This window comes from Triturus cristatus, chromosome 3_2 (assembly GCF_964204655.1).
Source record: "Triturus cristatus chromosome 3_2, aTriCri1.1, whole genome shotgun sequence".
NCBI lineage: Eukaryota > Metazoa > Chordata > Amphibia > Caudata > Salamandridae > Triturus > Triturus cristatus.
Genome location: NC_140584.1, coordinates 45,375,521 through 45,400,346, shown reverse-complemented (window position 1 = coordinate 45,400,346; position 24,826 = coordinate 45,375,521).

The following is a 24,826-nucleotide window of genomic DNA, read 5'->3' as shown; positions in this document are numbered from 1 at the left end:
AGGCGCCAGGAGGCGCATAAAGGCCTGTGTGGGGCTGAGGCCCTTGTGGAACTTATTCTAAACAACTATCCCTGGCCGGGCTTGGCTCCGCTATTCCCTTGTGACTTTTCCCTCAGCCGGGCTTGGCTCCGCTGTATGGTGTGGTCGGGACTCCATCCCCCAGCAATCCTGCTTCTGACGAGGACACCGCTGACGCTACTTCCAGGTGCCAGGAGGCATATAAAGGCCTGTGTGGAACCTCGTCCCGCGGGACGCGCCGGGAGAAGCCCGGGACAAGGGCGGGCCGTCTTAGGCCATCAGAGGCCGAAGGAGGCCGGGCTGGGCAACTTCTCTTGGCTGCCTAAGTGTGGACTGGTTCAGGTTACATAACGATACCATTGTGGATAGTTTTGTGCTTTAAGCAGGGTGACTTTACAATTTGTTTTTTTACTTTTGTGGGCAACCGTGTTGGTTAAATTGGTACTATAATTGAGGGATGCTATAGTCCTTGGGGGTTTCTTTATTAGTTTCTACCATGTCTTATTAGGCTTAAGACAATGGGCAAAGCTAAGCCAGCGATTAGTCGCCCCCGTACTAGACAAAATGTAGTCTCTAACACTCCTCTTCCTAGTCTTACTGCTATTGACAAAATGTTGCAAAAAACTATAGGGGTGGTGGCAACTGCAATAGAGAATACTGAGAGACGTCTTTCTCTCACTCCAAGTTTACTTTCCCCCCCAATATTTGGGAATGCCTCCATCCTTACAGATAACCATCAGGTTTTGTTGCTTGTGCCCTCATTTGCCGAGCTTCCCTGTGCCCAAGCGAACTTGGTGGCCAGCCCAGTGGCCACTTCACCTAATAAGATATCATCGCCCCAGGTTCCCCAAGCAACTTCTAGGATTCAAAAGCCTTGCGGCAAAAATAAGAAGGTAAAGCCAACTATTAAACCTTCTATAAATAGCTCCGCACTCAGAGTATCCTCAAATTCAGGACTAACACAATTGTCTGCTTCTCCAGCACCTCCAGTATGGGCTACCCACCTATTAATTGATCTGCAAACCCAATTGGAACAACTCATCACTTCTCAATTTAAAAACTTGATGAGCAAAATTGACAGAGTTGTATCCTTAATTAATAGCAAAACAGCTGGGCATTTATTTGCCCCTTCCGGGAGTGGGACTACTCATACGGTTCCTGTGACTTCTATGCCTAGTTATCAAGACACTTGTCCTATTGTATCTGTATCTAGTCCTAATGATACTGGGGCGCGGGTATCAGCTACTACGAACATACTTCCTTCCACTATAAGTTCTAATGTACTCGATCTTCCCTCATTTTCCAGGCCATCTGTGACTGTGTCCAGCTTGCCCCCACCCCCCTCTTCTTTTCCTACTTTAGCATCTGCCAAGAGGAGAGTGGACTGTGATTTGATACCTCACTCTATAGATGGGAATGACCATAGTATTGGGCAACTATTACCATCACTTCTTCCACAGTTGCCTCTGGAGGCTTCACCATAGGTGGTAGTTCTTTCAGGCATCCCCCCATTGTCTGGTGCTCGCCGGGAATCTTTCCCTGAGCTGAAGAACAGGGTTACCCACTGGTTGAATACCTTTAGATCTTTACCAAGAGGGGGTTATGGGGAAATTTTGTTTGTGCGAAGGGTAAGTTGGTTGGGGGTGAAGCAAAGAGACAAGGGAGGGGATTGTGTCATTATTAACTTTAGGTATCCTAGAGTGGTTAACTTCATTCTTGAATGGCAAGGCTCGCATTCCCAGAGCTCGATTTTACCTTTACCTTTGGGATATTTCTATCAACGGCCGGTCGGTATGGTGAGGTTCGCCTCAAGGAATTCCTATTTTGGCCCGCAAACGGCTGTCTACAATGTCCCAGTAACCAACTCTTTTGGCATTTTGGGCAACGAGGCTTGACTAGTCCCTTGTGTGGGGGCTATAGGTTTATTACATGATGGGGCCAATGCCACCAAGATGGTGGGGGAGAGTGTAGAGGCTGGCCTTCCCACTGCTTGTTATTCTAACACACCTATGATTTCCTCCGGCTCAAGTATTGGTAATCTTACCGATGACGTAGGTCTGAACTTGGTGCCCCACCGAGGCCTTCCTTTAGGCCCTGATGTTGCACCCCGTAGTTCCCTCGGGCCGTCAACTCTGGCTCTCTAATTGGGTCTTGGAATGTAGCAGGGCTGGGCACCAAACTTTCTAATCCTGACTGGGAAGCATTGGTAGATGATTATGACCTATGTCTCTTTCAAGAGACTTGGATGACGACTTCTCCGGCTAGGGCTGGTTTTGACTCCTATAGTATTCTGGCGGTGCAGGGCCCCAGGGGGTGGCCCTCGGGGTGTCTACGCATTTGGGTTGTTACCCACTTGGGGTGTACAGTTAGAGTGAACGACTCCCACTCACTAGATATCCTTTGTATTATTTTGAAGTTTGGGGACGGCACCTCGGTACTGGTAATCAATATCTATTTACGCCCCACTCCACTACGATTGGGACTTACTATTCTTAATGCACTCGACGACCTTTTGACCTTGTTTTCTGCACTTGCCTACAAAGTAATTGGGGGTGATCTTAATTGTCACTTTGAACCCCTGGCTGGCATCCCCTCTATTACTTCTGAGGAGGATTCAACCTGGGATATTCAGGATTGCCTTATGTATTCTGCTATACGTTTAACACCATTGGCTATTGAGATCAACAAGCTCTTACTTATTCACTCTTTTCGAGCTTGTAATGGCAGACTTGCTCCTGATACCCCGGGGAAGCGTACTTATAATAGATTGGGCAAAAGCTCAACTATCGATTACATTTTGGTAAACGTGGAGTTTTGGCCCCATCTCAAGTCTTTTACCATAGTGGATCGGGTTAATAGTGATCACAATTTCCTTAGATTGGAATTTCTGCATCACTTGGACCTTAAACAAGCTCCAGGGATCCCGGACCATTCTATAGCACCCAATCTAACAGTGGTGGCAGGCGGTCGCCGCATTAGGTGGTCAAAGTTTTTGACAACCCCAGATAAAATCGCTGCATTGTACTCCCATGTGGCTAACCACCTAGATGAAGCGTTTGTTCTTATGGAGGGTAGTCAGGATCTATCATATTTCCAAGAGCTAGAGATTATCCAAACTAAACTCATTTCTATGGCTGCCAGGTTTTTTTATGTTGCGGCCAACCCCAAGTCAAATGGGGTGAGGAAACAAGTTAACTGGTTTAACTCTAACTGCAGGGATGCTAAACGGGCACTCCTGCGGGAGGTGAAAAGTGGTACCCCGCACTGTATTAGAGGAGCCAGATTCTTGTATAAATCCATAACATCGCAATCTAAAAAAGACTGGGAGGCTGCCAGGTGGGATAGTATAAAGGATGCCCTGGATAGTCATGATTCCACGACCTTCTGGAACTTAGTTAGGTGTGGTAGACAAGAGGGATCTTCTGCTATAACTCCCGGTTTAAGTGAAGAGGTTTGGTTGAGGCATTTTAAGCCTCTTTTTTGTCTTCCGGCAAATGATATTGCAGTTGAATTATCACCATTTATGATGGGTATATCTCCTCAAGTGCTTAATGAAGTACGGGTGTCGGACCCACTACTCTGCACTTCTTGTGAAATTCAGGCTGCTTTAAAGAGTCTTTCCCCTGGTAAAGCTCCCGGCTTAGATAGGATTTCTGGGGACCTATTCACTAGCGAACTGCTGGTTTGGGCACCATACCTATTGTTATATTTTAATGCAATTCTCCTGGGTATGGACATCCCCTATACTTGGAAGGGTGCAGAAATCATTCCCATCCACAAGAAGGCCTCTCCACTAGACCCAGCAAATTATCGGCCAATCAGCCTTATTGACATCTTACAGAAAGTGTTTGCCCGCATTTTATTAACTAGGCTTGAAAGCTGGATGGTAGATCATCATATCCTATCACCCTTTCAAGCGGGCCTTCGCTCTAGGGTTTCAACAACTGACCAACTGTTCAGGTTACAGTTGGTATACTGGAAGACGGTATTTTTGGGGAAGCGTTCCCTCTACCTGATCTTTGTGGCTCTTAGATCCGCTTTTGATCTGGTTCAGAGGGACAAGCTCTGGTCAATCTTGTTTGAGATGGGTGCTCCTCCATACCTCTGTGACCTCTTCAAGCGTCTCCATTCTGGAACGTTTGCGAGGGTTCGTTATGGTAGGAATGGTGAGCTCTCTGCTCCCTTCCCGGTAGACAGGGGTGTTAGGCAGGGGTGTGTGTTGGCTCCCACCTTATTTTCCCTATTTATTAATGGTTTGATTTCACATCTTTTGGGGATAAAGGATTTAGACTCTCCGATTCTAGCAGCGCGCAGAGTATCTGCCCTAATGTTCGCTGACGACACCCTTCTACTCTCAAAATCTCCAATGGGTGCCCAGCGAACTTTGGAGGCCTTTTGTTCTTTCTGCCGCTCTAGAAATCTGGAGATAAATCTCTCAAAAAACAAATTTATGGTTTTCAATTCCAAACCATCAACTTACCCCCACCCACACCTCGAGGGACATATTTTGGAGAAAGTCTCCACTTTTGATTACCTGGGAGTCACCCTGAATGACAGGATGGAGTGGGACTCCCATATGGTTAAGGCTAACCTTAAGTTGATTCAGTCAACAGGAGGAATCCTAAAGGTTTTTAAAGAATGCTCCTATAAACCTTTGGGTTCCCCAGTTGAAATATATAGGGCCCAAGCTAGGGGTGCGGCACTATACGGTGTAGAGCTTTGGGGCCATGCTAACGCCAGCTCTATGTCCATTACAGAGAATAACTTCATCAGACATCTCTTAAACCTCCCCAAGAATACTCCTTTGACCCCCCTAATACTGGATTTGGGATTGGCCCCTATCCAGGAGATTATCCTACACCGACCTTTGTTATATTGGAGGAGACTCTGGTCCACTCCAGAGCTGCTAAGCTACAAGGAGGAGTTAATCGATCTACTGTCTATAAGGGGATCGGGCAACATCTTGTGGCTTAAACATGTAAAACAGCTCTGTTATGATTTGCATAGGGAAGATCTGTGGACTTTGCCTGAAACATCTTGTCCTCTGATTAGTAAGAGGGCGTTGGGGGTCATTCTTAAACAGTACCACCTGAATCTCCGTGATCTGAATTCTAGCTTGGGCAGGTTGTCCCTCCGATTTCTGGAGGTGAAAGACCATTATTTTTTTGAAAAATTCCTGGATGACATCCAGCCCTCGCTAGCAAAAAAATTATACCTTCAATTCAGACGCGGATCTCTACCATTGCGGGCCCTGTCAAATAAATGGTTGGCCTCTTCCTCCAGGTGGAGTCTTTGCCCTGGTTGTGATTCTGTAGAAGAGACCGATCTGCATGTGTTGCTCTTTTGTCCCTCTTACATCAGGGCACGAACCAAATGGTTTGTTCCCCTTTGTAAATCATGAGGTCTCAGGGACTACAGGGAGGTCTACAGATTATTAAAATATGACACGACCCCTGTGTTTGTATTCGCCACTTCGAGATTCCTTCTTTCTATGTGGTATGCAAGAAATGCAATAATCAAGTTAAAAGATGTCCAGCCCTATGATGCTTCACACTGAGATTTATTGTATTCAAACTGGCCTTTGATTATCTCATTGTTTTATCTTTTTAGTAAATTTTATCTATTTTAATTAATGAACTGTGGTATAGTATGATTTATGAATCCCAACTAATGTGCAATAAGTATTGTATATATGTGCTTTTATGGTTTTTTTCCGAAATAAAGCTTTATGAATTGAATTGAATTGAATTGATATACCAGATGGGTCTCGGTGTCAGAACAGGGCTGAAGAATCTAGAGGACGTGAACATACATGTGTCTGCTTCCAAAGATTGTTTACTGTACCCAGGGCACGCTAGCTTTTAAACAGTTTCGGCCGATCATTAGAACCCAAATAATGCACCGTCATAAGAGCTGGAAGGTCACTTATGTTTCCGTCCTTATGTTAACACTACTGCAGCTTTCCTGATTGTTTTCGCAGTTGTCTGGGTAATCTGGACTGGTCACCTAGTCATGTTGAAGTGTGATTAACTTGGGAAGGTAGGGGTTTGCCTCCAGGTGTCTGGGTGAGTTCAGGTAGTGGGTGAATGCTCACGACCAGGCACGAATGAAATATCTGAGGCTGAAGGCACGTGGTTTCTCACAGTGGGACATAAAATGTGAAGACTGCATGCACATTCAATCCTTGGCCTCTCTGCAGAGCGATGCCCGTATATGTGCCAGTGTTAATTGTGTGACAATGTGTGACGGAGGTACAGAGCTCTCGAAATCTGGGCAGCAGCAAAGGAAACGACAATGCAGTGGGGGAGTTGTATGCGTGGGGGTTGAATGGTGAAGTGCAGGAGATGAAAGGTAGTACGAGCACCAGCAAAGCCAATAGGCCTGGGTAGTGTAAGGTAAACGTCTTGATTGTTGGGTGATATGTCTGAGTGCAATAAGAAAAAGTCCAAAGGTGCCCAAACAGTGATCAAGTAAATCAGTTAACAAGCACTGGCAAAGCCAATAGATCGGGAATGTGCTAGGTATGTGTATTGATTGTTGTATGATATGTCTGAGTGTAATAAGAGGAAGCTCAGAGAGGCAGTGGTCAGGTAATGCAGTCAGCCAGCACTGGCAAAGCCAATAGATCCTGCTTGTGTTAGGTATACGTGTATGATATGTCTGAACGCAACAAGAGAAAGTCACGAGGCGACAAACAGTGATCAGGTAATACAGTTAACAAGCACTGGCAAAGCCAATCGATCGGGAATGTGTTCGGTATATGTGTTGGTTGTTGTATGATATGCCTGAATGCAGTAACTGAAAGCTCAGAGTGGCAGTGGCCATGTAATTCAGTCAGCAAGCACTGGCAAAGGCAGTAGGTCTGGGTTGTGTTAGGTAAATATGTTGACTGTTGTGTGATATGACTGCACGCAAAAAAACAGAAAACTCAGACGCAGCCAAACAGTGGTAAGGAAATAGTTAACAAGCATTGGCAAAGCCAATTGGTCTGGACTAGTTTAGGTTTGTGTGTTGGTTGTTGTGTTATGAGCCTAGATGTAATCACAGACAACTCAGGCTCCCAAATACTGGTCGTGCCACGCTATGTGAAGCACAGGATAAAGTATGCATGCTTTAGGACATGTGTTTTAGAAATTTTTCCTAGTATTGCTTCTTTGGTTACGCCACCTTTAGGAACCTCCACCTTTTTCAAACCACTTAAAGTACCAACTACAGCTGTCTTTCTGACTGATCTCTAAGTTCTCTCTGTAGCTGAGTTGATAACTAGTCATGTGAAGCGTGATGAAGATTTTTGTGAGGGTAGGGACTCCTCTGCACCCGTGCCTTGTCAGGTAGTTTAGAGAATAATCTAATCATATTTTGAAAGAATTCTGTGTGTTTCCGCAAATAATTCTGGGCACACTTTTTGGGAGTCCTGCATAACTTCTTTCAGTGATGAAACTGTTGAAAGTTTTGAATCAGTTACTATATGGGAATTTTTAATTGGGCTTATCCAACATTTGCTTCTTGCAGGTAGTGCTAATCCGAATGCAAGTAGTTTTGTAAACACAGTTATGAAAATAACTAATTTTGTCTATTATTTTCAATCAGACGCTTCGGACCTACTTTTCTCATTATCCAGGTCCGAAGGCTTTGTCCTCCCCTCAGGGACATATTGGACACAAGGGATATTCAATTGCTGGCAGCTGTCCATTCAGTCTTAGCCAATGCACTGTAATAAAACCTGTTATTTCTCTTATTTGTGCCCCTACCACTTTACAAAAACCCTCGAGTAAAACATAGTAATAATAATAATAAATTGTGAACCGTAGCTGTATTTGTGAGTGTGTTTTTAAACTCAGTTGAGGTGTTGAAATAGTCTAACAGGAACTGATTGCGTCTTACCCCTAAACACCGAAGTTGCTGTCCCACGGTGATGACATCATAGGGTGTCTCTCATGCATGAATTGTTGCTTTTGTACAAAGCATCCACCTGGAAGCTAGATACCTAGATATGGTTCGACAGAACGAAAGTAAAGTATGTAGGAGAGTTGCATTTCTTGTCTTAAAAATACCATTTGGTTTAAAACAAATCTGCACACTTTGTATTTGAAGTTCAAGCACTTTTTAAGGTGCTGGATGAACATGTTGGTGCCCAGCAGTGTGACCGAGGATGCTGATGTGTCTGCAACTAAGGGCCAGATGTAGGTGGCCAAATAGCGATCGGTAAAGCTGAAATTAGCAGAATTCCAGCGTTTGCGATCGCTATTTGGCTGTGAGCAATGTAGGTGAGTTTAAACCTACTAGCAAAATAAGGAATCGAAAAATTGCGATTCCTTATTTTGCTCTTGCATTTAAGGAATCGGAAATTGCGATTCCTTAAATGCAATGTAAGTAGCAAAAAAGTACGTGCACTTTAGCCTTAAGGAATCGCTAATTACCACCAACTTCAAGTTGGTGGTAATTAGCGATTTCCTTTAAAAAAGCACTTTTTTTCTTTTTTTAAAGTTCCATGTGGCACACATTTGTGTCCTTAGGGCATGTACGTGCGTCACATGTGCACACATGCACATTTCTGGGGTGCAACAGGGTGTCCTTTTGACACCCTGGCACCCTTGAAATAGCGCCCGCTATTTGCCATTCTTTAATACCGAATCACTAATAGTGAATATCTACCCATTCATTCCTATGGGCCTCCTAGCCCATAGGAAAGAATGGGTAGGTATTCCTTATTAGCTAATCTCAATATGCGATTTGTTATTAAGGAATGTTAAGGAATCGCTAATATTTTAGCGATTCCTACCTACATTCAATTTTGTGAGTCCTTAATAGCAAATCGGTAAAATTCGCTATTAAGGATTCGCAAATTTTATTTGACCTACATCTGGCCCTTCATGTGTTTCTGTAAAGCTTGTATGAACTTGATATTGTGATATTTAATGCCCCAGTGTAACAGTCAATGCAGAGGATTGTAGTTAATGCACCTGCTTCAGAGATCTATGCAACTCCAACATCATTTGGTTGCAGCTGGTCCACTTGACTCAGCGTTAAAACCTTCGAGGAGATGTCCATGTGTAGTGTGTTCTGTGTAAATGCTGGCATGTAGTATTGCTCATTTTATATTGAGCTTGCAAGTGGCAGCGATGTATTACCATCGCTAGGTTCTTAGGGGGGCGGTCGTGCGAGGATGTCCATAATACAATTTTTTTTTTACTTACCTTCCCGCCGTGTCCCGCGTCTCTGCAACTGTTCTCCTGGAGTAACAGGAAGCACATCAAAGCCCCACTGACCAATCACAACGCGGCAATGCAGCGTTGTGATTGGTATGCACCTAGGCTCCCCTTTTGTGGTAGAATACAGTAAACAAACTTTGAGCAACTGGAGGGAGGAACTCGAGCTGGACAGCCAAATGCATATAAATCCAGCAAATAGAAAGCCAGAAAATGTGAGTTAAAAACCACAAAAGTCAATTGAAATCAGTGGGTGGAAAGCATTCCTAGGTCGACTTTCTGAATGTCTCCAAGATATCTTTGGCAAACTAGACAGCTTAGAGCTAACAAGCATTAAAAACGCAATAGGTCTCGCCTTTCATTAAGTTAAACCCATTTGCTTTGCTATACAATACCATTAGCAAAGCAAATGGCTTTAACTTAATGAAAGGCGAGACCTATTGCATTTTCAATGCTTGTTCTTATTGGACAAGAAGATGCCTTGGTTCCTACACCCAGGTCACAGTCAATTTCTTCACATCCGGTTTTTTTCCTGTTCTTGGTGAAGTATACAAACGGCTCCTTCGCTTATTCAGAAACTGAGAGAAAACCTAAAGTAAAAGAAAAGCCATAAAGCCGGATTGTAAACCTTAAAATGAAATCGATAGCAGAGCGTGATGTACGGCGGTGTTCTCAGCAGAGACAGCCGACGCTCCTCGCCCCCTCCCGCTGCCCGTGAAGTGATTCCAATCTGAAAACTCTGCCTGAGAGCTCTCTGGCAGCCGGACAGGAGCTGTCATCCGCGGCTCAATTTGCAGGGCTTAAACAGCCAGGTGAGAGGCGCTCGGGGCCAAGATTCCCTTCCTGGCACGACAAGGCCAGGCTGCTGCTGGGCGGCCAAGGTGCCCACCGTGGCAGGCTGAGCCCCGGGTAATGATGGCTGCCAAGGCGCGGTGTGAACCGGTGCTACCGGTGACACGCACCATGTGGGTCCTTTCCACTCGCTGTCACGGGCACCAGATTTCGGCCCTGGGGCTACTGGCACGCCGGCAAACTCAACAATTGGCATGGGCAGTGTGGCAGACTCAAAGGGGGATTGTAAATATATTCTACCAGCCTCGTTGCCTTTGTCTGAATAGTGGTACTTTTCTACAGGTCTAGGACATTGTTTTTGTCCTTCTTGAGGGTGTTTCATGTCTGTGTCTCTAAGGATGAATGGCGTCGGCTAGAGGCATGCAAGCCCTGAAGTATTAGGAGAGCTTAGCCAGAGACAGGGGCAGGGACAGTTTAAGGATTTTGGGAACGTATTTTGGGGGCTCCAGTTGAGAACAGCTTTGAATTTTGGATCCAGTTTCAGCTCATTCATGCCCTCTTTGGCCAGGTCACTGACAGTGCACAGGCACAATGTTGCATATTCTAAATGCGTTTACATCTAATATTCAGGGGTCGTAATGTGTGATTTCAATATTGTAACACAGCAGCAGCTCACTAATGTTACTGCAAATAATCTCTGTGGCACCCTCCCAGTTCTCATATTTGAGGTCCTGGTTTGATGTAAAATAAACTTTTTTTATGAATGTTGCATGAATCATAAACATTTCTCTGAAAAATGTCTGTAATAGACTCACACATCGCCCACATTAAAATAAATTAAAGGAAAACTGTATTTAAAACAATATGTTTAATAATTATTCAAGTTCATCGGGGCACGTCTCTCTGCAGAACAGAGTTGGCTGTATCAGGGGTACCCTGAAAGGATGGGGCCCTGGGCCAGGGCACACTTAGCCCATGCCTTCAAACGTTTCTGGACAGTGGTTGGGTTTGGCCCTAAGAGTCAGAGCGTGCCATCCAAATATTTGGCGAATAAATTAAGAGACAAATGTTTTGTAAAAATCTGATAAAGACTGAACATTTTGAAAAAGTATATTGCTGTAACATTTAGAATCATTTCGCTTTAGTACATTAGATGCTATCCGCCCCTGACTAACATTTATTGGGAGTGACAATTTGTAAATATGGAAAGAATAAACTTCCATATAACCGCCCCCCCACCAACAGTGATGCCATCAGTGACTCAAGTCACAAGAGAGAGATATATATATAAAAATAATAAATGAAGCAACATTGTAGTCTTGTAGTCTATTAAATCACATGCAAGAGAGTAGTTTAAACAACAAGCACACTAAACAGAATTGTTTCAGGGGGCACTCAATCGTAATCATTACACATTATGGAATTTAGCTGTTTGTGGGGTCTCGTTCTCTCACTTTTTTTAAAACTTGTTTTTATTTTACCAGTTGCAGAATATTCATTAGGACGGCACAAGACACATGTCGGTGCCACATAGACTAAAACTGTACAGTCCAATACAGCCTGCAATCAACTTAAAACAATTGGAAGAATAATACACATTTGGGGACCGAGTGAACCCCTTCAAGTCCGACATACAACTGCACAGCCCCAGTTCAAGTCTACGGATCTACATGCAAAGCGCACCTACATTGCGTTTTGAGTTATGGTCCCTAATCGAACTATTAACCCTTTCGCTGCGGCGGGAATTCCGCCGCAGCGCTGGGGGGGGTTTGGGGGCAGCGTGGTGGCGCGGTGCTCATGACGGAACCACTCCGTCATGAGCCGCGGTTGAGCTGTGCTCATGACGGAGTGGTTCCGTCATGACTCCGCCCACTGCGCTAATCGCCCGCACAGGCGGGGAATTAGCGCCGCGTGGGCGGCGCGGCCGCCAACGGCCGCAGCATGACGGAACCACTCCGTCATGAGCACACGGCGACCGTGGCTCATGACGGAGTGGTTCCATCATGAGTGGGGAAGGGGTTAACAACCAAAGGAACCTAATACTGTTCACAGAAAGTAAACCAACAGCAGTGATAACAGATTCCCATTGTGTGCTTCTCTCCCCCGCACCCCGGTCCACAAGAGGAGTGGTGAACCGAGCAAACCAGGTAAATAACAGTGAATAAAGCTTTTTGGAATGGATATTAAAAGAGAGGGTTGGATTGAGACGGGAAACAAACATTACAGCGCAGTCATTACCATGCACTACATTTACAACGCAGTCATTACAACGCAACTGCCTTTACATCGCATCCCATTACAACGCAGCCATTATAATGCATGCCACTACAACGCATGCCATTACAACGCATGTCACTACAAAACATCATAAGGTAAGTAATGGGGAATACCTCTACACTGTCCAACACTTACCCTACTGTTGCACTCACTGGTGTGAAAATAGTAGTTTTTACCCCTACACTATCCAACACTTACCCTACTGTTGCACTCACTGGAGTGGGAATAGTAATTTTTACCCCTACACTATCCAACACTAACCCTACTGTTGCCCTAAAAGCGTTATGCACTGTAATGGTATGCATTGTAATGATATGCGTTGTAATGGAATGCGTTGTAAATGTAGTTTCTAAAAATGCGTTGTGATGGCATGCGTTGTAAAATCATGCGTTGTAATGGATGTTGCGATGTAAAAACCGCGTTGTAAATGTTTGCGTTGTAACGTGTCCTATTCGATTGAGACTCAGACAGTATTGTAAATTGCAGGGCTCCTCCAGCACATTCAAGGGTACCTTTGCACTAGGTAAGGATTTTTGGGGGAAGAGTAGAGACAGATGATCCCTTTGAACCTAAGGAGTTTCCCCCTTCCCATTGTTATGTTATTTGCATTTGTATGGTGTACAACTTACCCATGAAGGTATCCTAGCTCTGAAGCAGGAGCTGTATGGGCTGAGCCAGAATAGGGCTATTGAAGAGCCAGAATTTTTATTTCTTGCAGATTGGAGGACTGAGGGGGAAGCTCTGATGCTCAGGGTAGGTTTTACCCGGTGTAAGGAGTGAGTTAAAAGAAGGCACAATCTCTGTATGTGGTTCTGTGCATGTGGGGGTTGTGTTTGAGTTAGAAACCAGAAAAGCAGCTGTGCCTGGTACGTTCGTGGAAGAGTATGCAGCAGTTGAAGTGCATGGGGCCATTGTTGAGGGAGGATTAGTATTAGTGCCATATATACCCTTAGGCCCAGTATTAATATTATCAATTTTATTCTCCGATTTTTAACTCACAGAAATGTTTTAATACTTGCTATGACAGTTGATGTGAATATTTAATATTGTTTTAAAAATTGTGCTTGCTTATTTATTTATTGCTTAGTGTGCTTTGCAATATTTTATGATGTGCTTTTATGACTTAACTGTTGAATAAAGCTTTTTGGAATGGATATTAAAAGAGAGGGTTGGATTGAGACGGGAAACAACCATTACAATGCAGTCATTACAACGCACTACATTTACAACGCAACTGCCTTTACATCGCATGCCATTACAACACAGCAATTACAACGCATGTCACTACAACGCATGCCATTACAACGCATGTCACTACAACACATCATAAGGTAAGTAATGGGGAATACCCCTACACTCTCCAACACTTACCCTACTGTTGCACTCACTGGAGTGAGAATAGTAATTTTTACCCCTACACTAGCCAACACTTACCCTACTGTTGCACTCACTGGAGTGGGAATAGTAATTTTTACCCCTAAACTATCCAACACTAACCCTACTGTTGCCCTAAAAGTGTTATGCGTTGTAATGGTATGCATTGTAGTGGTATGCGTTTTAATGGAGTGCGTTGTACATGTAGTTTCTAAAAATGCGTTGTGATGGCATGTGTTGTAAAATCATGCGTTGTAATGGATGTTGCGATGTAAAAACCGTGTTGTAAATGTTTGTGTTGTAACGTGTCCTATTCGATTGAGACTCAGACAGTATTGTAAATTGCAGGGCTCCTCCAGCACATTCAGGGGTACCTTTGCACTGGGTAAGGATTTTTGAGGGAAGAGTGGAGACAGATGATCCCTGTAAACCTAAGGAGTTTCCCCCTTCCCATTGTTATGTTATTTGCATTTGTATGGTGTACAACTTACCCATGAAGGTATCCTAGCTCTGAAGCAGGAGCTGTATGGGCTGAGCCAGAATATGGCTATTGAAGATTTTAGGACTGAGGGAGAAGCTCTGATGCTCAGGGTAGGTTTTACCAGGTGTAAGGAATGAGTTAAAAGAAGACACAATCTCTGTATGTGGTTCTGTGTATGTGGGGGTTGTGTTTGAGTTAGAATCCAGAAAAGCAGCTGTGTCTGGTACATTCGTGGAAGGGTATGCAGTAGTTGAAGTGCATGGGGCCAATGTTGTGGAAGGATTAGTATGTGTGCGTGAAGAGTGCTAGTTTATGGATTGGGAGCCAATGGAGCTCTTTAATGTGCGTATTGATGTGGGTGGAGGTTGGATATTGATCGTGAGCTTTGTCGCTGAGTTTTGTATGGTCTGGTGTCTTCTGGTTATTTGAACGTTGATTCCAGCAAAGAGTGTGTTTCTGTTGTCGAGTTTGCTGCGATGGGGCTTGGGTAATGCTTCTGCAGGTGTTGATGGGGAGCCATTTGAAGATCTTCTTGAGCATCTTGAGTGTGTGCAAGCAGGAGATGGAGACTATGTTCACTTGTTCAGTCATGGTGTGTTGACTTATGATTACGATTCAGAGGTTCTCTGCATGGCTTACCAGGAGTGGTGTGGATCCAAGTTCAGCAGACCAAGAGCAAGGTGTCTTTACCAAAGGTTACTACTTTTGTCTGTCATGTGTTGTGTCTGAGGTAGTTGTTCTTCATCCATCTGGTGACTTTGCTTATGCAGGCACAGAAATGTGTCCGTCTGTTTCTTGTCTTGTCGGAGAGGGAGAATATGAACTGGGTCCTATCATGTTGATTTAATGGTCATGGACGATGCTGGTGAGTGGGGACATGTAGGCATTAAATAGATTTTTTTTAAAGCAAGATCAACCCATATGTCCATGCGAACTGGGTAGTTATGTATTAACTTAAGATCCCATGGAACTCATTTTGGAAACAAAAATGCATATTATCACAGATATATTCTGTGGTGATTTAATCAAGAGACAATGATGGTGGGACAGAGCATGTCTGCTTAGAGTTGATTTACACAACTGTAAAAATATCCAGAACAAATTCTTTCTTTTAAATTAATTTAGCCAAATCAAGTTTTTTATTTTGTTACGATACAGCAGGAAAATTACAGAAGATTTATTTCCATATTTACTTTTTACTTTTTGTTGTGATGCTTCAGATTTTGTCAGTGATCTTCTTGAGAAGAGAAAAAGAAAATGATAAAGGAACCCCAAGTGGCATAACCATAACCTAGATATATGTGACAATAAAGGAACTTTCAATAAAAACACGGTTATTGGTATTTAAACGGGATGTCCAATTATTCAATTTTCAATGCAGGGGAAGATCAACCATTTTGTTCTGGTGCTTCACTCTTTGGACTGTCCTTTCGGTGTTGTCGACAACGTTTCAACCCTACTTGTAATGTGAGGGTCTCATCAGGACAGGGATTGCCTGGGGTCTGAAGATTAGAGGTGGCCTTAATAATGTTACAATTTGTTCAAGTAGTGTTTAATGGGGCTACAAGAGCTGCAGATTCAATTATATGGTATATTCATCCTTGTATGGGGGGCTGGGCTGGACATGGGTAGGAGTCTGGTTGTTCAACAACAATCAATTGTTATTTTCTTTCAAATATAGAGTCTTGCAGTTAAGGTCTTTCTCCCAATGGATGAGCGATGTCTTCAAGGCACCGGTGTGTGATTTTTCAGCTGTCCGCGGATGTCAGATGCCGCTAATAATTTCAATACCGTAGAGATATTCTGCATTCAGTGCATAGCCCATACATTACATTTTAAAAAATGCCTGAACTAGTGGCTTTGTCCCGGTCCACTGCGACCAGATATCCACAGTTTGCACTTTGTGATTTTCGTCGCTATATTCACTGAAATATTTTTTAATTGCCTATCTACGGTTCTACTGATTGGATTTTTGTCGTTTCGGTCTTATCTTTTAAAACATACTCTATTTTTCTAATTTGGTGTGGGATTTTTCTTGTGTTGTGTTTTCACCCTATTACTGTTTGTAGTGCTGCATAATTACTTTACACATTTCCCATAAGTTAAGCCTGACTGCTCTGTGCCAAGCTAGCAGAAGGTTGACCACAGGTTAATTTGAGCTTGCTGGTGACTTCAGCCTGACAAGGATTGTGGTTGCTGCTTGAGTAGGGTTTCACCCCCCCACCCTCCCCCACCGGTAACTCAGTTTCTTACATTAACATTTACTCTGTTTTTCTAAATTGGTTGAGGTTTTTTCTCATGTTGTATTTTCGCTTTATTGCTGTCTGAGTGCTGCATAAGTATTTTACACATCGCATCCAAATTAAGCCTGACTGCTTTTGTGCTAGCTACCAGAGGGTTAAGCTAAGGTTCATTTAGTGACTTTTGTATTTTACCCTAACAGCAGTGCTTTAAATGGGCCGGTACTTACAGGTACTGAGTACCGGCACTTCTCATTTTTACCGAGGTGAGTACTGGCACTTCTCCACTGCCAAGGAGAGTACTTTTACTCAAGAAATGTAAACTCATTGCTGCTGGTGCTGCTGAGCTCGAGGCAGTCAGAGTGGAGCAGATCTGTAGGGCACTCTGACCTCCAAAGCGCCTTTCTAACCCTTAGCTGAGCCACTGCTGAACCATTCAGCAGAGGCTCATTTTCATTATGCACGGGATGTCCAGGTGTTGGGAATTTCACTGTCCTGCTGTGTCTGACTGAGTAGGCCCCATCCAGGCCCTGCTCTGTCAATCACGTTTGCACCGCGCTGGCGCTGCAAAGTAACTAAGGAATAATCCGAAGTGAGCCTTTTGTGTTCATGTCTGATATTGTGTATGTTTGAGAGAGAAATAAGATCAGAGAGGAAACGACACTCGGGATATTTGAAAAGAAATGCGTTAAATGGTCGTTTCTGTGTGCATGTGTATATAAGGATTCGACTTAAGGCAAGAAAGTAGGAAGAGTATGACGTCATGAAGCTGCAAATATTACAAAAGCAAGTAAACATTAACATTTTGTGTTTGCCCTTCATTTCATGTAATGAGTTAACCCCTTTATTTATATTGATGCATTTCTCACGTGTTTTGGTATGTCCTGTAAGTGGTGTAGAACTCATTATTAATGAGGCTATGCCAGCGTCTCTTTGGCCTAGGGGCCCACTGATTATTAACCTGAAAGTGCTAATAGTACTGTAGATGGCTTGGCTGCACTCAGTTTACAAACCCCTTCCATTATGATTTAGGGTTTGTTCCAAACAAGTCTTCACACCACACCAACATGAATACTCGATAGAAGTGTCTTTATATCATCATGTCTCGCTCCGCCTCTAACCCCTCCCACTAGCCACACCCCTAGCTCAATTTAATGAGTACCTGCACTTATATTTTCCCATTTAAAGCCCTGCCTAACAGGGATTGTGATTATCACTTAAGTGGGCTTCCACCCCTCTCAATGAATAACCCCAATTTCCCCAAAACACAGCATCTCAGGGAAAATACTTCTGTGTCTGTCAGAAAAGAGAGTTTCGGGAAATTGGACAGCACGACTATACATCCACAAATCATAAATTATTTGAGCAACAAGCCTAGGAATCTTAAACAACTGTGCTCCCACTCGGGGATTTTATGGTCAGACCAGCTGGAGCGTTTCCCCACATATGGATACAAGAGGAAAATGGTCTCTTTATAGACACCAACTTCAACAAATTCTAGAGCACATTCTAGAACACAATACAGGTCAATGTGCCATATTGTTCATCTGAAATCTGGCAAGAAGCACACAAGACACTATAAACTATGCAGGCTTACTCTTCCTAAACCCTATGTCAAACGTTAAGGTGTGTAAAGTCGTAGCTTTGCAAACTGTCTATTCCTAATTGTTTTTTTTGCTAAATGTTTTCAGGAGGGATCTGCTAAAAGCTTCTTTTTTTCTCTCTGTTTTTTTTTGTTTTTGCTAATTTGCTTCCTTCGCAGAGTTCACGAGTATTACAACATTAAAAAAATTCTAACGAAGTTTGAAAGGAGTAAACATATCATATCCCTGGGGTTAATATTCTTTACGGACCAAATTCCGTTTCTATGGTTACCACCAGCAACATATTTTGCCCCTGCTGTTTGACTGATATGACTTTTGAAGAGAGCTGTGTAAAGTACCTCCATGACGTCATGAACATCCACTCTCGCCCAGTAGGATTCATCACCCACACGTCAGTCACACTTAAGCTACTTGTTCAAATGTTTACAAAATGTCTCCTCAGAAAGCGGTATGAAGGAGCCCAAATGGAATCATGGAGGAGACCGAGCAGAGTATGACGAAGTTATCTAGAAATTAAATATATATATAACGTTAGTATATTTCAATCATGCATTAGGGCTATTATTGGGCCTTACTGGCCCTATTTATGTGATTGTAATGTGGCGCCGCTAAGGGACTAGTAAGAACACAAAGAGCAAGGTCATAATTATAATCACTTTTATATTTTATCTATTAAAAGTTTTATAGCGCCAATAAACCGAAAGTTATCCAGGCGCTCCTACTCTTTCCATACTGGAACATCCAAACAGCCATATCGAGTGCCCTGCTCCAGACAACTTAAGCACCTCGACGTCCCTGCTTTTTAGGTCTCGCCTGACCCAGCGCATGCGCTGTCCTGGCGAGACTTATTGAGAGGGCTCCAAAAAGTGCTAGCAGGCCAGCCTAGAGCTACAGTGCATGTGCGCGGGCGCGCGCGCCGCGCTTGACCGCGATCACTTTCACTTTCGCGGCCGCACGCCGCTTTGATGTTTGATCGCGATCACTTTCGCGGCCGCACGGCCGCTTGACATAGCCAATAGGTCTCGCTTTTGGGACCTTATAAGTATTTAGTTATGCAACTGTTGCATAGCTAAACACTTATAAGGTCCCAAAGGTCTAGACCTATTGGCTATGCCAATGCTTGTTTTTCTTTTCTCGAAGCTTTTCTAGTCTTTCCATCGAGCTCAACAGCCCTGCACTTGAGAGACACAACATCTATCTATCGACCATTTAAAAGTAGCTGCTATCACAATAATGAAAGGCTGCGCCATTTCAGACTGGATTCGCATCTGTGACATGCATGCCAACACTGATCTCTTAAACAGGCCCTCACTGCACCAAGGTCTGTCAGGCTAATGCCACCTTCATGGATCTAATGGGGACATCACCCAGCGATGGCGGCAGCTCTGAGCCATCATGGACAAGGGTGCAGCACAGAAGGTGCCAGTGGGAGCTAATTTATTCTGTGTCAAATACAACGCCGCTCTGTGCTGCCCTCCGCTGCATTTCTATGGTTTTCTACTGTGTTCTCTAAAGACAGCAGCGTTCTTGTCTATGGAATGCAGCTCTGTTTTCCATAGGCTGTCTGTTCTCTCTTGACTGTAGCTGTGTTATCTTTGACGGCACTTGTATTCTTTCTGTCCTACAGCTCTCCCAACGGACTGCCACTATGTCCGCTATCATCTGGGCCTGTAGGAGTCCTCCCTGCAGAGACTGTAGTGGACTCAAAATACTGCGGCGAGGCTAAGGCCCCGGCCGAGGACATTCGACCATGTCTTGGAGGCAAGATGTTTCTTGCATTGGCACCCAATCAAGCAGCCAGTTCAAGTCAACTTATTGTGCCTCAGACGCTGGGCCTGCGAGCAATGCTGGTCCGCGCTCCTGTGAGATGCGATGATGGTGGTTGTCCCATGTAGATCATGGCTGCCCAGCTGACGGGTTTTGCGACAGGTCCCGCGTGTTCGAGTGGTGAGGTGTGTGGATAGAAGGTTCAGCGTGCTGAGGAATGACCCGTCAAAGTCACTCTAGGAAAGACCTGAAGACATAGCTGTTCAGTTGATTCCATCTATCCAGCCCAGGCTGCTTGTTTCTTTTAATGTGCTCTGCTGTTTTCCTCCCTCCTTGGCTTACTCCCTAAAGTCTGAATATCTCTGGTGATAGTGTGTTTCCACAAATAAAAAAATAATGAATTCAATTAAATTTATTTTCTGCATGAACTGGAGCTGTCCTTTACATGTACTGCAGTTGTGTTGTATGTGTACTGCAGCTGTCCACCATATGCGTTGCAGCGGGATTCTAATTCTGCCATGGCTGCTGATGTCTCCTCTCTGGACTGTAGCTGTCTCCTCCATGGAGTGCTGATGTCCTCTGTCGTGACCCCTTCAGAGTGCCAGGTCTCTCAGGGTTGGCGCGCTGGCGCTTTCATAGGCAGTGTTCCATGTGTTCTGACTCCCCATCATCTGTGCTAAGAAATGTGCTCTTGGCGGTTTGCTTGAGGTGACCCCACAGCTGCTGCCATGCCAGTGACGCCCATCAAAGTCTCATTTCTGTCCTTGGAAGTTCAGTCTGCTGTGGTGTTTACATGTCAAGTTCATGCAGGTCTCAATAGGCCTGCCAGGCCTGTTGCAGCCTAGTGCAGCCAAGTGGACCAGCAGCACAAATTCCTGTGCTTCGGCGATCAGGAAGATTCACCGCCTCTTCACACAGTCAGCTGAAGCGGCGCACTGAGGCGGTCGCAGTTGCCGATGGCTTACAAGTGAAGCTGGCGGCTTCTCCTTCACAGTTCGTTCAGGTAGGGTGAAGGGGCAACGGGGGTGATGTAGGGTGGCTTTTGCCTGGGGGCTGCTCCAGTATGGGTGACACCCTCAATGGTCCTGGTGGCACTTTCTTCTATACAGGGGGCAAGGGCGACAGCCGCCAAAATGTGGGTTGTGCTGGGCGACGGCCCCAGTGGTCCTAATGCCCTCTCCTGGCAGATGGGACCCCGATGCAAGTGATCAACTTCTGCAAGACGCTGACCACTCTCTCTCTTTCTCCCAACAACAGTTCTGACTGGACTGGGTGCTTCACAGTTCATTCACTTTTATCCACTTGGCAGGATTCTTGCTGGATCTTACTCACTCCAGGCTCTGTCCTCTTCCTCGCAGGGCACACTAGTCTTGGCAGGCAGGAAGAAGGGTGGTGCTCCAGGCTCAAGGCAGGTGTTCCTGGCTTCCTGGGTAATTGCATTTTGCCCAGCGGAGAGACAAGCAGACCGTGGTCTCCAGTCCTGGTTGTGGCAGCTTGAAGTTTTGATGTTGTTTATGCTAATAAATAATTTGTGAGTTTTTGGCTCCCAATTTTGTACTGATCTTCCAAACACTAGATGAGATTTAGTGGCTGGTCTCTTGAAATTCCTGCTGTGGGTGCAGAGTCCTTTGACGTGCCCACTCCTCCCTCCTGATGTTTGTCAGAGGCAGTTTGCCCCAGCAGAGGTGGCACCAGAATCGATGGACGCACAACACAGGTCTTGGATGTAGCTTCAGGGTCTCACCTGGGTGTCAAACTCACTGATGCTTGCTACCAGAAGGTTTAAAGGCCTAGGCCTCCCTTCCTTTATGATTCTGTGTTTCTCTTGTGTGTGCCTTCTCAGACCCACCATCCACTCTAAACACTGTGTCCATGACCCGCTGACCAGCACTCTTCCCGAATCATAAATGCCTTTGATGTACACAGAGGATGCTCTGCATCTCTTTGCACTTCTCCCTTCAATTTATCCTTTTCCCAGCCACTACGGATGTCAGCGATCCACATCTCCTGTCTGGGTTGGCAATACACAACTCTATCTTAGGTCTCCTAGGCTCTTGGCTTCTCAAATTGGAACATATAGGCATTCATGTTTTTTGCCATAGTCAGGTACACACACAAGCAACACAATACGCACATCTAGCCACTTTGTGTAAGGCTGGTATGCTGCCACCACCTCACTCATGCCATTTAACCGCTGTTAAGGGCAGTAACTCTTTACCACTATGTGGGTAGCACTTGGTGCACCCCACCCAGTCTAACCAAACCACAAAGTCATGCGCCAGGCCTAGGTCATAGTGCACACGCATGATCTGAAACCAGAAATCCATATCTAGGCTTCAGGTATCCATGCAGCTGGGGCCCTCAGGGAGGGATGCAAATCCCCCACCGTGCAGGGGACTTTTCCACCCAACACCCAACACTCTCTATCTCGACTGCAGCCGTGTTCTATAGAGACCACTACCGTCTTTGCCATGAATCTCAGCAGTCTCTACTGTGGACTCTATTTGACTTCTGCATGATGTCTTATCTTTGGAGTGTAGCTGTCTCCTCGATGAACTGCAGTTTGGTACTATGTAGACTGCAGGTGTGGTTTGTAAGGCCTGCGCCTGATTTCTAGGTGGAACCGCGCCGTCTCCTATATGAACCGCATCAGTAGATGCCCTACTGCTGTCTTATGAAAGGATTGAAGCAATTTCTGTAGGGTGCAGCTGTGAACTGAAGAGACCGCAGCTAGATTGTGTGTGGACCACAGCTGTGCCCTCTGTGGACTGCAGCTGTTTTTTGGTGGAACCACAGCTGGGCTTTCCAGGTATGGCCTGCAATGAAACGGCAAGTCTTAGGGTAATCCCATATTCAGTGAGCTCCTCACCAGTACCGCCGCAGCCTGATGGAACAGTCCACATCAGATGACGCGTGGTTTTGAGGTCGCACTCATTTGCCTCCCACCAATCAGCATCGCCGCCCACCGGAAAGGACCATCCACCGAAGCGCCCGCAGGTGAGCCAGGCTGAGACGCCTCCCACGCACTGGAAATGAACCGAGCCCTGAGCCAGCTCCTTCGAGGACGTAAAATACAAACACAAAATGAAGAGCGGAGAAATGCAATCAGCATTAGGAGCGCATTAAAATCCCGCTCCCTTTCCAGATGGCTGGGAGATTTCTCCCAGGTGGTAAATATATTATTAGGAACTCATTTCGGCGTGAAATTGACTATTCAAAACACAGGCAGAAGTTAATATATTAGCCCAGGCTGTCTGCAAACTCGCGTTACAGGAAATTTATTTTTGCTTAATATAAAGTCAACATTATGCACGTTGCCCAAGCTGCTAAAGGCTTCTCCGACCGACACATGTTCCGATGTCAGCAAGGCCGTATTTCCCAGAGTACGGGGAGCTATTACACTGGTTTATAGCGAAGCAGCGGGCGCCCGTAAGCGGGGCTTCTGGAGTTGAAAAAGTCACTGAATGCGGGGAGAATTTGGGTAAATGCCATCAATGAACTGAAACACAGACATCAGTGTTGGATTTCCTGGTCCAACCAATCATAGGGCCGTGGCCAACCTCCCCTGTCTTGACAAAATGGTGGTATTTGGGGGTGTGCATGGCGTGTGTGGAAAAGGGGGCAATCAGGGCCGGCTTTAGTGCTGGTGGCGCCCTGTGCGACAATGTTTGTTGGCGCCCCCCAATGACCACCTCCACCACGGATTCTCTCACTAGCACCCTTTAACAGTGACCAAGTCACCATAACCACACCCTCTCAGATGCATTGAATTAGTTATATAGCGCCACTCATACCAGTGTAGGGTGTCCGAGCACTTTGCATCACACACACATTACACAGAGACAATCATACGTGTGTAAATCAGTGTATAGGAAATGTTACATAAGCCAAAGGACTGAAAGTGTAGGAGTCACATGTCATCCATACTGTTTGGCAGTATAGTTTAAGAGTGCTTGGTGTGGAGAAGCACAAACGCAGAGTTGAAAAAGAAACAGCATAGTTGGGAGTTTTCTTTAATAATAAGAATCGATTTCTAGCCAAATTAACCCTTTTTGCAACATTAATCAATTTTCTAATAATGTATACTTTGCAGTGTGTATGCAGTTCTGGGATGAAAGTTAATAGCTCACTATTCTATATTAGGACTTTAAGTTATAAATTGCAAGTAACAAAAGGATGTCTCTTTTGAAAGCAGTAATCTGCTGATCTGTTTACATCAGGGGTACTCACAAACTTTCTCTCGGGGGGCCAAATTTTCAGTGTGGTTTGTGGCCGAGGTCCGCAACGTGGGTGCGGGGTCATTGGGGGAGGGGGCAGAGCAGTCTGTTTGCTGACACTGTAAAAAAAAAACCAAAAAACGCCGGTACGATTTTTGCAAGGTCCGTGGGCCGCCAAGAAAGGCTTGCCGGGCCGCTGGCGGCCCGTGGGCCGTACTATGAGTACCCCTGGTTTACATCATATGCACTCTGTAATCTACTTGGTACACGTTCTTTGCAGCAGGCATATTAACCCTCTGCACTAACTTCACCTATGTCAAAACCTCAACTATACAAAATGCAGATCTCTCTCCAGGAAGATAATTAATCACACAAGTTTTCTTGACTTTTTTGTGAGGCCTGGTAATTGCCGGCAGAAAGAAACACTGCAGCAGATGCTTCAAAGCATAATAAACTTTCAAACACGGCGCCCCCAGGAAGACAGCACCCGGTGCGGTGGCACCGGTCGCACCACCCTAAAGCCAGCCCTGGGGGCAATCCTGGGACCTTATTACATATAGGGTACACATTCCCTGTTTGCGCCACTGCACACCTTCAAACAGGTATTCAGTGTACAAACAAGGTAAGGGCGCTCTATTAGGTTGAACGCTCTGGCTCATATTCTCGTAGCTGTCAGGCAACGCAGCGCAGCACTCAAAGAGGCTGCGCTGCATTGCGTGACAGGAAGAGAGCAGAAGAGCACCATATTACAGAAATATGGCACTCTCCTCCCCTCTCCCTAGTGCCACCGCTGATTTCAGCTACCGTGCGCCAGCCCATCACCTTAGCGCCATTGCACTAGTGTGTG